We start from the raw sequence: 12,289 nt of genomic DNA, 5'->3' as shown, positions 1-12,289 counted from the left end.
TGCTGACTCAATTTGTCGAGCAATCTCCAACAAAACAAGTATGTCACTAAGATATCTTGGGAGCTTCTTCAAGTTAACAATGGTACTAGCTACCCTTAGATATGTGAATGCTTTAAACTAAATCAAAAAGGCCCCAAGTGTTGTTATCTATGCTACTACATCATTAGATAATCTTTTTGCATAACCACCCTCTATGAATTAGATGATAGCAAATATTAATCCATCATTCATGATTCTTTATTCCTTGGTTTTCCCTGAGAGCTTCTTCCTTACCAATTGGGGGTAGAAAATATATGGCCAAGCATTTGGATCTTGCATGTTGCCTCTTCTATACAAATCAAGATATTTCTTCACTTTTTTAGCCAATAGATAGACCAAATATGAAGTCATATAGAACTTCCTTTTATCCCTTACTGCTTCCAATTGCTCACATAGATTTTCACTGAACATGGTGGCCTAGTCAAGTGGTAGCTTTGTCATCTTAATAGCCTCGATGAAATCTATAATGAAGACATTTAGGCATCTAGCTATAGGTAGACCCATCACCCTACTCAAAAGAATGATCGAGTATCCAATATCTTCTTTCATGTATCCCCTTTCCATATCCACCTTACTAGTTACCTTCCCAAAGGAGTCTTCTCTATAAGATATAAGGATTGGATGATCTTAGAAGCCTCTTTCAAGTTCTCTCTATACAATCTTTCTACTGCTTCCTAAGTCAACCTGATAAACTAATCTACCCTTGGGAGATGGAATACTATTTCAATGTTATTAGGTTCAAGTTCAAGGAAAATCTCTCTTGTAACACTCTTCACCACCTTTTCCTCTGGAACAAAGTGTTGTGTAAATGTCATGACAAGCTCGAAAGATTGTATTAACATTATGCATGAAGCTACGCTTACTAGCCCTTATTAGATTAATGTAAAAACTATAGCCAACCTCTCAGTGGGTCTATTGAAAATCCTTAGGAACTTCCCTAAATTAGTGTGTCCCTAATCTCAAAGTAGTCATCTTGGAATATTGACTTTGATGGAACACCTTTGAATTTGAACACAACGAGTTTTGATGCCATTTTCTCACCCAATGAAGATGCCATTATATCTACACACAAATGACACCCATTAGTACAAAATTAGATAAAAATGAATTAGTTAACTCTTACAACTAATACGGATAAAATCCAGACAATTTTGACACTCTAAAAATATCCTAAAAGCCCCTATTTTGAATTAAATTCCTTTTAAAATATGGTGCGCACCTGGGCATCTTATGGGGTGCACTGATGCACACTTTTCTTTCATAGTTTAATCACTTTATTTAAATGCATTGGCATGCACCTACAGAATATGCTACTTGTGTAGATGCACACCAAACTTTGGATGCTTTACTTTTACTTTTTATGTTTTTGCATACATGGGGGGTGTAGAGTAGCACACCAAATGATGTGCACTATTACACACCACTCATGGCTTTATTTGTTTTTTGAGTTTTACACTATGCAAAAGGAAAGGTGCACAATATTGCTCCTAATTAGGTGTGCTACTGTGCACCTACTTAATATTTTTTTGGGTCTTGTGTACCAATGAGAGTGGGGTGGCACACTTGGTGAGGTGCAGTTGAAGGGAGTTTTCTACAGATGTTGGGAGCATGGTCAAGGTCTATAGAGCTAGGAACACACCAAAGAAAGAGTCGAATAAGGTGAAGGGTGAAGGGAACCATCCCTTTATTATATAGGTTCATGGATCTAGTGCAACTATGCAACTACACAGTTGGTGAAAATGTTTTCCCAACTTTAAGGTGCACTAGCGCACCTTGAGAGCTGCACCTAGTGTGCAAAAAATGTAAATTCACCTTGCCTGTTGAATTTCTTGAGTTTCTAACCTTCATGGTTCTTTGGTAGGACCCATACATTCTTAGGGGGAGATTAGGAGACCTATGGATGACTAGGATCCCAAAAAAACCCAAAATAAAGTAGGGGGTCCCTATTTTTGACAAGAAATGGGACATGCATTGTGGAACCATAACAAATAGCCCTAAATAAAGGAAGAAATTACAAAGGAATTTCTTCATCAGCAAAAATTCTTTCAACACTTTTTAAACACCAATAGAATCTCAAACATTCCAAGAAAATTTTGAATGACTTCACAGTCAAAACTTCAGGATTGAAAACCTCCAAGCTCAGTGTGTGTTCAGCATGTTCATTTTCCTTCAAGATCTTTCGATGCCATATATCAAAGTTTTTCAATAACTTGGGAACAATATTTCAACCCTCTTGGCTCATTCATTATGAATCTCCATGAATGTTATTTATCAACTGGTTGCCTGACTAGATGAGAGAATTAGTTTTAGAGCTCTTAGTAGACTGTCACTTTTCTTTTTTAAATTTTTTTTTTGAAAATTTTTGAATAATCACTCCATGTAATTTATAATTACACAATTTGATGAAGCAATATTTTGGTACTAGATACTTCATTTTGAAAGTGTATCTTTTTTCCATTATGGATCTTTTAGAATCCTTCAGCCTTAACACTATTTTTCTTTATATTTTCTTTTGTTTTTTTCTTGTTTTTTTCTTGTTTTTTTCATTTTCTTTTGTATCCTAACTATGCTTAGACTATGTAGCCAGGACATCAATGTCATTTCTTGGATTAGATCCTTTGCAAACATCCCTTGCATTCCTCTTTTAGAAATTTTAGAAACTCTCATGCCAAAGAATGATCTTAGCAATCCTTCGAGAAGACCCCTTCTATTTGGCAACACCTAAGATAATCAATTTTTTAAGTTCACAAAGTGCTGAGAACTTGTTGGTCTAGAATCTTGAATTCAAGACTAAGAGTCCTCCAATTATTGCAAGTAACATCTAGTCCCCTTGGATTGACACAACATTAAAAGAAAAACAAATACTAAAAGCAAACACACAACTGAAAGCAAACACACTTGCAAAAAATAAACACACTTACAAAAATACAAGCTAACTATTTTTATTTATTTATTTATTTATTTTTTCTACGTCTCTTAGGCTTCAAAATAATGTTTCAAAAATTTCCCATTGACTGGCAATAGAACTAATTCCCCCTGTAAGAAACTAAGCCTAAAAGTATTTTCTATGAGAATTTCTGCTATTTGGTAAGGACCAATCTATAAGCATTGAAACTTGGTGTGGCTGCTCGACTTTTCTTTCACTTTTTTCTTGAGTAGAACAACGTCAAAAATCTCAAAGGACTTTGTTGTGGCCCTCTTGTCAAACCATTTCTTCATGATAGCTTGATGTTAAGCCATGTGCTCCAATGTAGCTATCTATTTCTCATCCATCTCTAAAAGATTCATCAATCTAATTTGTAATTTGATAGCATCTTTAGCATACCCACTCATGAATTTCAAAACAAGGATTTTGAGATTTAGTGTGAATAATGGCTCTTTTCCATAAACAAGAAAATATGGAGAAGTCCCCAAAGCATTCTTGACCCTCTCTCAATCTGTCCATTGAGCATATTTTAGTTGTGTATGCCAATCTTTAGGGTTCTCCTTTAACAAACATCTTATTACTGTGATCAAGTTCTTATTAGTAGATTCTGCAATGTCATTCCCTTGTGGATAATAATTTGAAGAGAGCTTGATAATAACCTGATTTTTGAATGCCCACTAAGTTAAGAATATTGATGCAAAAGCTGATCCATTATCACACACTAAAGCAAATAGCATCCCAAATCTAATAACAATGTTTTCCTCCAAGAAGTTCATTACGACCTTAGTAGTGCAATTCTTGAAAGTTGTTTCTTATGTCCATCTTGTACAATAGTTAGTATATGTAAGAATGTAACTATGTCTAGTAGATGATGGTGGATTGACTAGATGAATGAAATTTAGCCCCCACTTTGTGAAGGGTCGTACCTCATACACTGGTTGCAATGACATTACCAGGTGTCTTTCTCTATTAGCACTAGTTTGGCAAACATGACAACAATGCACATGCTCAAAAGTGTCCTTGAATATTGTGGGCCAAAAATAACCCAATCTTAAGATCATATGAGTAGTTGCTTCTATTGAGCCATTTCCTATGCCATACTTATCATCAAATTATTCTAGGACTTCCTTCATTTCCTCATGTCCTAAGAATTTTAGGTAGATCCCTTCATAGTTCCTTTTGTACAACTTGTTTTCTTGCAACATATAGGACTCACACTTCATTTTAAGTCCCCTAAACTATGAACTATTCATCCAACTAGGGCATTAGTTCTGTTGAAGATAGTAAACAATATCCTAGTACTAGACATTCATTACTACACCTTGACCAATGTCAACTTGAGATACTATCATTTTCTTCTGATCCTCCGTATCTATTTCTTTCTCAAACTTAAATTTCTTTTCATTAACAATTTGGTTATCAGCTATCATTCTTGAAAATCCTTGAGCCCTAAATAATCTCATGGGTTGGATCTCTAGATCAAATTATTGCAATATTTCCATCCATTTACCTCATCTTTCACCAAGTTTATTTTGCATCAACAGTGTCTTTACTGTTGGATTAGGTATGATAGCACACACCTTACTCCTTAGTATGTAATGGAAAAACTTCTTTATCACATTAACCAAGGAAAAATATTGTTTATCAAGGTTAGAATAATTCAACTCAACATTTCTTAGAGGGTAGTTCATAAAAGCAATAGGTCTTTCACCTTCCTTCTCCTTCTTTTGAGTTAGGATCCCTATGCATGAATGTTCTGAGGTTAAAAAATATATCTTAAAGGGAAGGTTGTAATCAGGACTTACTAGTACTAGAGCTGTGGAAACGGCTTCCTTGACATCCTCAAATGATTTCTTTACCTCAAGAACATATTCTTTTTTAGGCCCCTTTTTGAGTAAATCATTAAGGGGATGCACTATCTCTACAAATTTTCTTATGAACATTTTCACAAAAAATATCTTCCCAAAGAAAGACTTGGGTTCCTTTTGACTATTGGGGGGTGATAACTTCAAAATGGATTCAAATCTATCAAGATCAATGGAGATGCTAGCTTCAGAAATGACATGACTTAGGAGTTTTCCCTTAGTGACCCCAAATGAACATTTCTTGGGATTGAGAGATATGCCATATTCGCAACATCTATTGAACACCTATCTTAGATCAGCAATGTGAGTAGTTTGATCCTTTGAAAAGATAGTTGAGTCATCCATATAGATAACTATACATTAATTAATCAATCCCTTAAAATATTCATCATGGCTCATTGGAATGTAGCCCCTACATTAATCAATCCATATGGCATTCTCCTATAGGTGAAGGTTCCCCATTTGGTCATAAAGGTAGTCTTTAGTCTATCTTCTTCTTCTACAATTACCTTATTATAGCCTAAATATCCATCCAAGAAAGATATCATTTTCAAACCATTCTCAATTTGTAAGACCTCATCCAGTGAGGACAATGGGTAATTGTCCTTCTGAGATGCCAGGTTTAGATTGCAAAAATCTATGCAAACTTGAATCTCTCTGGTCTTCTTTCATACAGGGACTAAATTAGCCACCCATGTAGAATGACACATAAGGAAAATATTCTTCGCATCTAGTAACTTCTTTCCTTCCTTCATTATAAGAGCCTCAAGGATGGGATTGACAAGACTTTTCCTTTGTCAAAAAGGTTTGGCGTCAAGTTTGAGTGGGATATCATGAATAATAATCTAAGGATCATATGTCTTCAGCTCTTCATAGCTCCAGGTGATGACATCCTTACATTCCATGAGCAATTTGAGCATGCCTTCCCTTTCTTGTAAACTACATGCTTTCCAAATCCTTACCATCTTGGGATCATCTTTCATTCCTAAATTATATGAGTCACATTCCTTGATACCTTTTTCTTTAGTGGTCCTTTTATTAAATGTAGATTTATCATGATCAAAAATGTGGTCCAACTCGATCATCCCCTTATGAATAGTATTGGTTTTCAAATTCAAGTTCCCATCTTCATCTTGAGTTGCAACATTGTCAGGTGTGTTTTCTAGGCTTTCATCTATTTCTTGTCCCTTAATGTGGTCATTGCAAATAATAAATTCAATAATATGTTGATCATCCTGAAAAACTTAGAAGTTTTTGATATTGTCAAGAATAGACAAAGTAGCAACTAATTCAACTGAGAATCATTTTAACTATGTTCCTTCAACTAGTTGTAATGCACTTGTTGAAATAGCAAGTGCATCTACTACAATATTTTTCCTTCTTGGAATAGACTTTATGTCCAAAACTTCAAAATAATCTAGTAGATCCCATGCCCTTTTCCTATATGCAAGCAACCTCTTATCATTGCAGGAATATAGTGATTTCACTTGTTGAATAACCAACTAAGAATCTCCTTCAACTATGAGAGCTATAACTCCTTTTTCAAGTACAAAAATAAGTCCTCGAATCAATGCTTCATATTCTATGACATTGTTAGTACACCTGAATTGCAATTGATATGTTGTCTAGAAAGACTTACCTTTTGGACTGATTAACTCAATACCTACACTGGCTCCTGATTTGCATTTGGAACCTTTGAAGCAAAGTGTCCAAATTGGGCTTTCTTTGGTTTTCTAACCTTATGCTTATTTGTCCTCAATTTTTCTTTTACCTAAGCTTGAAAGGATTTTCTCTTGGGTACCCATTTTAATCTTTCACAGGGTGGGCTTAATAATTTTCCATTGTCATTCTTTGAAACTGGGAGTGTATATTTTCCTTGTTTGTCTTGAATTTCAACTATCAATTCTTTCATTTCATCTACTTTGGGTCTAGGATGGACTACTACTAAAGTCCATCCCTAGCCTTTTATATACCATCTTCTTCTTTGTACTTTGATCATTTTGGGTGGAGGAGAAGACAAACCTTCACCATCTAAAGAGGTATCACTATATGATGAGTTTAGATCATCAGTTTCCTCTTCAATCATTTCAACAACATTAGACATATTTGTAAAACTTTGTTTTTATATAGGTTCATTTTGTGGATCATTGATGTTATTTACTCCAACCATTTGTGTTAACACATTAGCAATTGCTTCTTGGCATGATGAACATTTGAACTCTGAATGGCTAACTTTATGTAATCGAAAAAATCATGGAAGGAGAAGAATATTTGGGTTAGCTTCTTCTCCCAGACACTGTAAGTTAGCCATCATATGATCTATGAATTTTGTTACGACCTCATCTTTTGGGGTTGAAATTATGGGGTCCATATCTTGATCATCTAGTTATCTGGTTGAAGTTGTATAAAAAACCATCACCTTATAGGAGCCTAAATCTTCTTGTAAGAAGGCTACCTCAATAGGTGCATTGTATTTTGTGATCATCTTTTTTAACTTTGGCTCTACATCTATTTTGATTTGATTGTTCAAACCTTTCCATGGTAACCAAAGATGAGTGAAATTCATAGAAAACAATCCCCTTAGACACTTCATCCGTTCTCTATTGAGGAGTAATACATATGTCCCTAGGATATCAACCACATTTATATCAATGTCATCTTGAATTCGTGGGTCAATTGTTAACTATATCTACACATCTTCTAATATGCCAATGACCTTCACTTCTGTTTTGTCCAACTATATCACTATTTAGTTGGTAGGTTGAGGGCTTACTCCTAACTTTTTCACTATGGACTACAGCATGACATTGCATGAAGCTCCTAAATCAATAAGGAAATTATGAAGATTCTTCCCATAAATTCTAATGCTAAGAAAAAATAAGGGCACCTCTACCTTATCTTTAAACATAGTGAGCAATGTGACCACAGTATTGACTTGTTATGATATCATCTTTTGAGGAGTAGTATTCGCATTGTGGGAGGTCTTTGTATGATCTAGATTCTTCATGAGAGCTTTTCACTTTTATGGATAATTTCACAACATGTCAAATATGGATGTATTGGCCTTTGTTCATTTCAAGTCCCCCACCACACTTTACTTTTCAGTAGACCAAGTAGGATTTTTTAATATTGTTGGTACATTCACTTGGTTTTGATTCTATTGTCCTCCATATGGTGGTTTAAATAGTGTCAAATTTTTGCTTGCCCTTGGATCGAGAGGAGTTAGTTGTAGTGTTGGGGAATTCCATTTGTCAAGGGTTCCTTTCTAGTTCTTAAGTTGTACATATCTTGATTGTCATTGCAAAAAGAAAACATCTTTTCATGTGAAAGGTTAGGTTCATAGCTAATGGAAATGAGAATTCTTTGTTGACTGGCTACTCTATCTATGTACTTTCTACAAAATCATTGGATTCTAATAACATAGCATTAAATTACATAGAAGAAATATTGTTGTTTACTTGTGGATTTTGAGTCATTTCTTGATTTCCATCATACTATGAACCATTGTTTTTAGGTGCATCTTGGCCATTGTCATATTGATTGATATATGTGTACTGAACATTATTGTTGTTATTGTTTGCAAGAATGCTTCCATTATTTAGATAGGTGTTCCACTATCAGTTCTAGCTCTGGAAGCCATTATTGTGATCAAGAGAATTGAGGTTTTTTCCTCCATTATTATTTGTCATATTGTTGTTCCCACTGTTATGGTTCCCATTGAAGTTCCTGTTATGATTTGACCATAATTGTTGTTTTAGGGGCCAATGTTGTTCCTCTAAAAACTATTATTTTGTCCTTGTGACAACCTTAGATGAGTTAGCTCATTGTTCATTTGTTACATAGTCTTTTTCATTTGACCAAACTCAGAAATAAAGCTATTTTCTACTTTAGTAGGTACTGCTACCTTTTTCTCAAAGAAGGCAATTTTCAAAGGTTCATAACTTGGATATGTTAGAGCAAGGTTCATAGAGTAGGTGCCTATTGTAATGGAACTAGATTCATAGGTATGAATTGACTAGGCATGGTGGGTACTCTAATAGGGTATGTTGGCATTGTCGTAATAGCTTGGGCTAGAAACATCAACCCTCCCCCATTAGGATTGGCTTGCTTAGTAAAAGTTATTGCTTCTGTGAGGACCTTTTTCAATGTATCGATATTTTCTATAGGAAGCCTCCTCAGAGAGATAGCAATAAGAGGGTCCATAGCATTTAGATAAATCTAAATAGCTATTTCAACTAGTATAGTATATGGTGTTTCCAGTCTGCAATATGCCATATGAAAGAGATGATTGAAGTGCCAAACTTTCTTAGCTAGATCCCTTTTGATCAATATGAATTGTTGATGTATCATTTTTGGGTTGACAAAAAATTTAAATTGTTCTAAGAATTTTTTTGAATGTATCCCAATCTGTAATACATCCAAGTGGCAAAATGACATACCAATTGTAGGCAACTTCCCCCAAAGTGTAGGGGAATAAATGAAGGACCACATCCTCATTAGAGAACAACTTGATAACATGCCTTGCCCAATAATTAATATAATCATTCTCCTCCCTATCAACTTCTACATTCATTATAGGCCTTTCTCCAATTTTATCCACACTAAAAAGAGGGTTGAGCAGCTCCCCTAAGTCTTGTTGCAATATCTGCAATGGAATATGGACCTTCAAAGCCTTTTTTCCAAATACAAAGCCATCCTACAATAATCCATAATATGGACATCGTAGTCATTTTTTGCATTCATCCAGTGGTCTTTGATGGCTTCTTCATGTTGAAATTCCTTTCCTGCTAGACTTTGGACTTTCTCGATGTTGTCAAAGCATGACCTTAGTGAATTGCACTCTTCTAGGGGATATTGATACCATTCCCCTTCAAAAGAAGGAATATCCACTTCCTCTTTACTTGATAAGGCCCTATGATTAGAGGCCATGCCCAACATGGTCTATGCTATTTCCTCACCTTATCACATGCTGACTCAATTTCTCAAGCAATCTCCAATCGAACAAGTTTGTCACTAGGATATCTTGGGAGCTTCTTTGGGTTGACAATGGCACTAGCTACCCTTAGATATGTGAATGTTTTAAAGTAAATTTTATAGGCCCCAAGTGTTGTTATTTGCGCTACTACATCATTAGATAATCTTTTTGCATAATCACCCTCTATGAATTGAATGATAAAAAATATGAATGCATCATTCACTATTTTGTATTCCTTTCTTTCCTTCGAGAGCTTCTTCCTTACTAATTAGGGGTAGGCAATATATGGTCAAGAATTTGGATCCTGCATGCTACCTCTTCTATACAAACAAAGATAGTTAATCACCCTTGTAGCCAATAGATAGGCCAAATATGAAGTCATATAGAACTTCCTTTTATCCCTTACTAATCCCAATTGCTCACATAGATTTTCACTCAACATGGTGGCCCAATCAAGTGACAACTTCACCATCTTAATAGTCTTAATGAAATGTATCATGAAGAAATTTAGGTGTCCGGCTGCAAGTAGACCAATCACCCTACTCAGAAGAATGATCGAGTATCCAATATCTTCTTTCATGTATCCCCTTGATAGATCTTCCTTACTAGTTACCTTCCCCAAAGGATTCTTCTCTATAAGATAAGAGGACTCGATGATCTCAAGAATCTCATTCAAGTGCTCTGTACCTCCCTTTTGCTGCTTCATAACTCAACCTAATAAAATGATCTGCCCTTGGGAGATGGAATACTCTTTCAATGTTATTAGGTTGGAGGTCAAGGAAAATCTCTCTTGTAACACTCTTCATCACCCTTTCCTCCAGACCAAAGTTTTGTGCAAATTTCATGACAAGCTCGAAAGATTGTACTGATGTTGGGTGTGAAGTTGTGCTTACTAGCCCTAATCGGATTAATGCAAAATATATAGCCAACTATTCAGTGGGTCTATTGCAAATCCTTAGGAACTCCCCTCAACTAGTGTGTCCCTAATCTTAGAGTAGTCATCATGGAATCTCAACTTTGATGGAATGCCTTGGAATTTGAACATAATGGGTTTTGGTGCCATTTTCTTGCTCGATGAAGATGCCATTATAGCTACACATGAAGGACTCCCATTAGTATAAAATTAGAGAAAAATGAATTAATTAACTCCTAAAACTAATACAGAGAAAATCCAAACAATTTTGATGCTCTAAAAATATCCTAAAAGCCCCTATTTTGAATTAAATTTATTTTAAAATATGGTGTGCACGTGCACACCTTATGGGGTGTGTTGATGTGCACCTTTCTTTTAGAGTTTAATTACTTTATTTAAATGTATTGGTGCCCACCTATGCACTATGTTAGATGCAAAGATGTGCACCAAACTTTGAATGCTTTCCTTTTAGTTTTTATGTTTTTGCATATGCTGGGGGTACGGAGTAGTGCACTAAATGAGGTGTGCTACTGCACACCACTCATCACTTTATTTATTTTTTTAAGTTTTACACTATGCAAAAGGAAAGGTGTGCAATAGCACCCTTGATTATGTGCGCCACGATGCACCTACTTAATATTTGTTTGGGTCTTGTGTTTCAATGAGAGTGGGGTGGCTCACCTAGTGAAGTGTAGTTGAAGGGAATTTGTTATGGATCTTGGGAGTGCGGTAAAGGTCTATAGAGCTAGGAGCATGCAAAAGTAACAGTAGAATAAGGTGAAGGGTAAAGGGACCCCTCCTTTATTATATAGGTTCATGGCTCTAGCACAATTGCACAACTACGTAGGTGTGCCAACTATGCAGCTATGCAGTTGGTGAAAACATTTTCCCAACTTTAAGGCACACTAGTGCACCTTGAGAGGTGCACTTAGTGTGCAAAAAAATTTAAACTCACCTTACTCATTGAATGTCTTAAGTTTTTGACCTTCATGGTTCTTTGGCAGGACATAGATGTTCTTAGGGGGGAGAAGTAGGAAACTTATGGATGAATAGGATCCTAAAAAAGCCCAAAATAAAGTAGGGGGTCCCCATTTCTAACAAGAAATGGGGCGTGCATTGTGGAACCACAACACAACCTTTAGCTTCAATACGATCTTTGCAATCCCTATAAAATAGGCCTAGTAGACTTAATAAAAATTAGGCCTTCAAAACTATGATTTTTCCTTTAGTTTGAAAAATACCTTAACAATACACCCAAAAAATCATCCTACTTGATATCCTTTTGTCCATTCTTACATATTTTCTTGGCATAGGGTTCCCAACCTAGCCATACACACCTAAACCTTAACTGGCTCAAATTGAAATAGAAAAAAACAACTTAGTTGATTTGTCTATGGAATTTTTAAGTTTGACCACACACCATAAATCCATTATTTCTAAATCCTTCTAATACCCCTCTAGAGAACATCCAAACTCTATTTTCATTCTCTCCAATCCATCCATGCTAAAAATCACTTACTATGTTGCTTCTTGCTCCTTGCCAAGACCTTGTTATCTCGCCTAGGGAAAGA

This window comes from Cupressus sempervirens, chromosome 1, assembly GCF_028749045.1.
Source record: "Cupressus sempervirens isolate cs-2001-9-10 chromosome 1, ASM2874904v1, whole genome shotgun sequence".
Taxonomy (NCBI): Eukaryota; Viridiplantae; Streptophyta; class Pinopsida; order Cupressales; family Cupressaceae; genus Cupressus; species Cupressus sempervirens.
The sequence above is the reverse complement of the archived record's forward strand: the minus strand, read 5'-3'. Positions refer to the sequence as shown.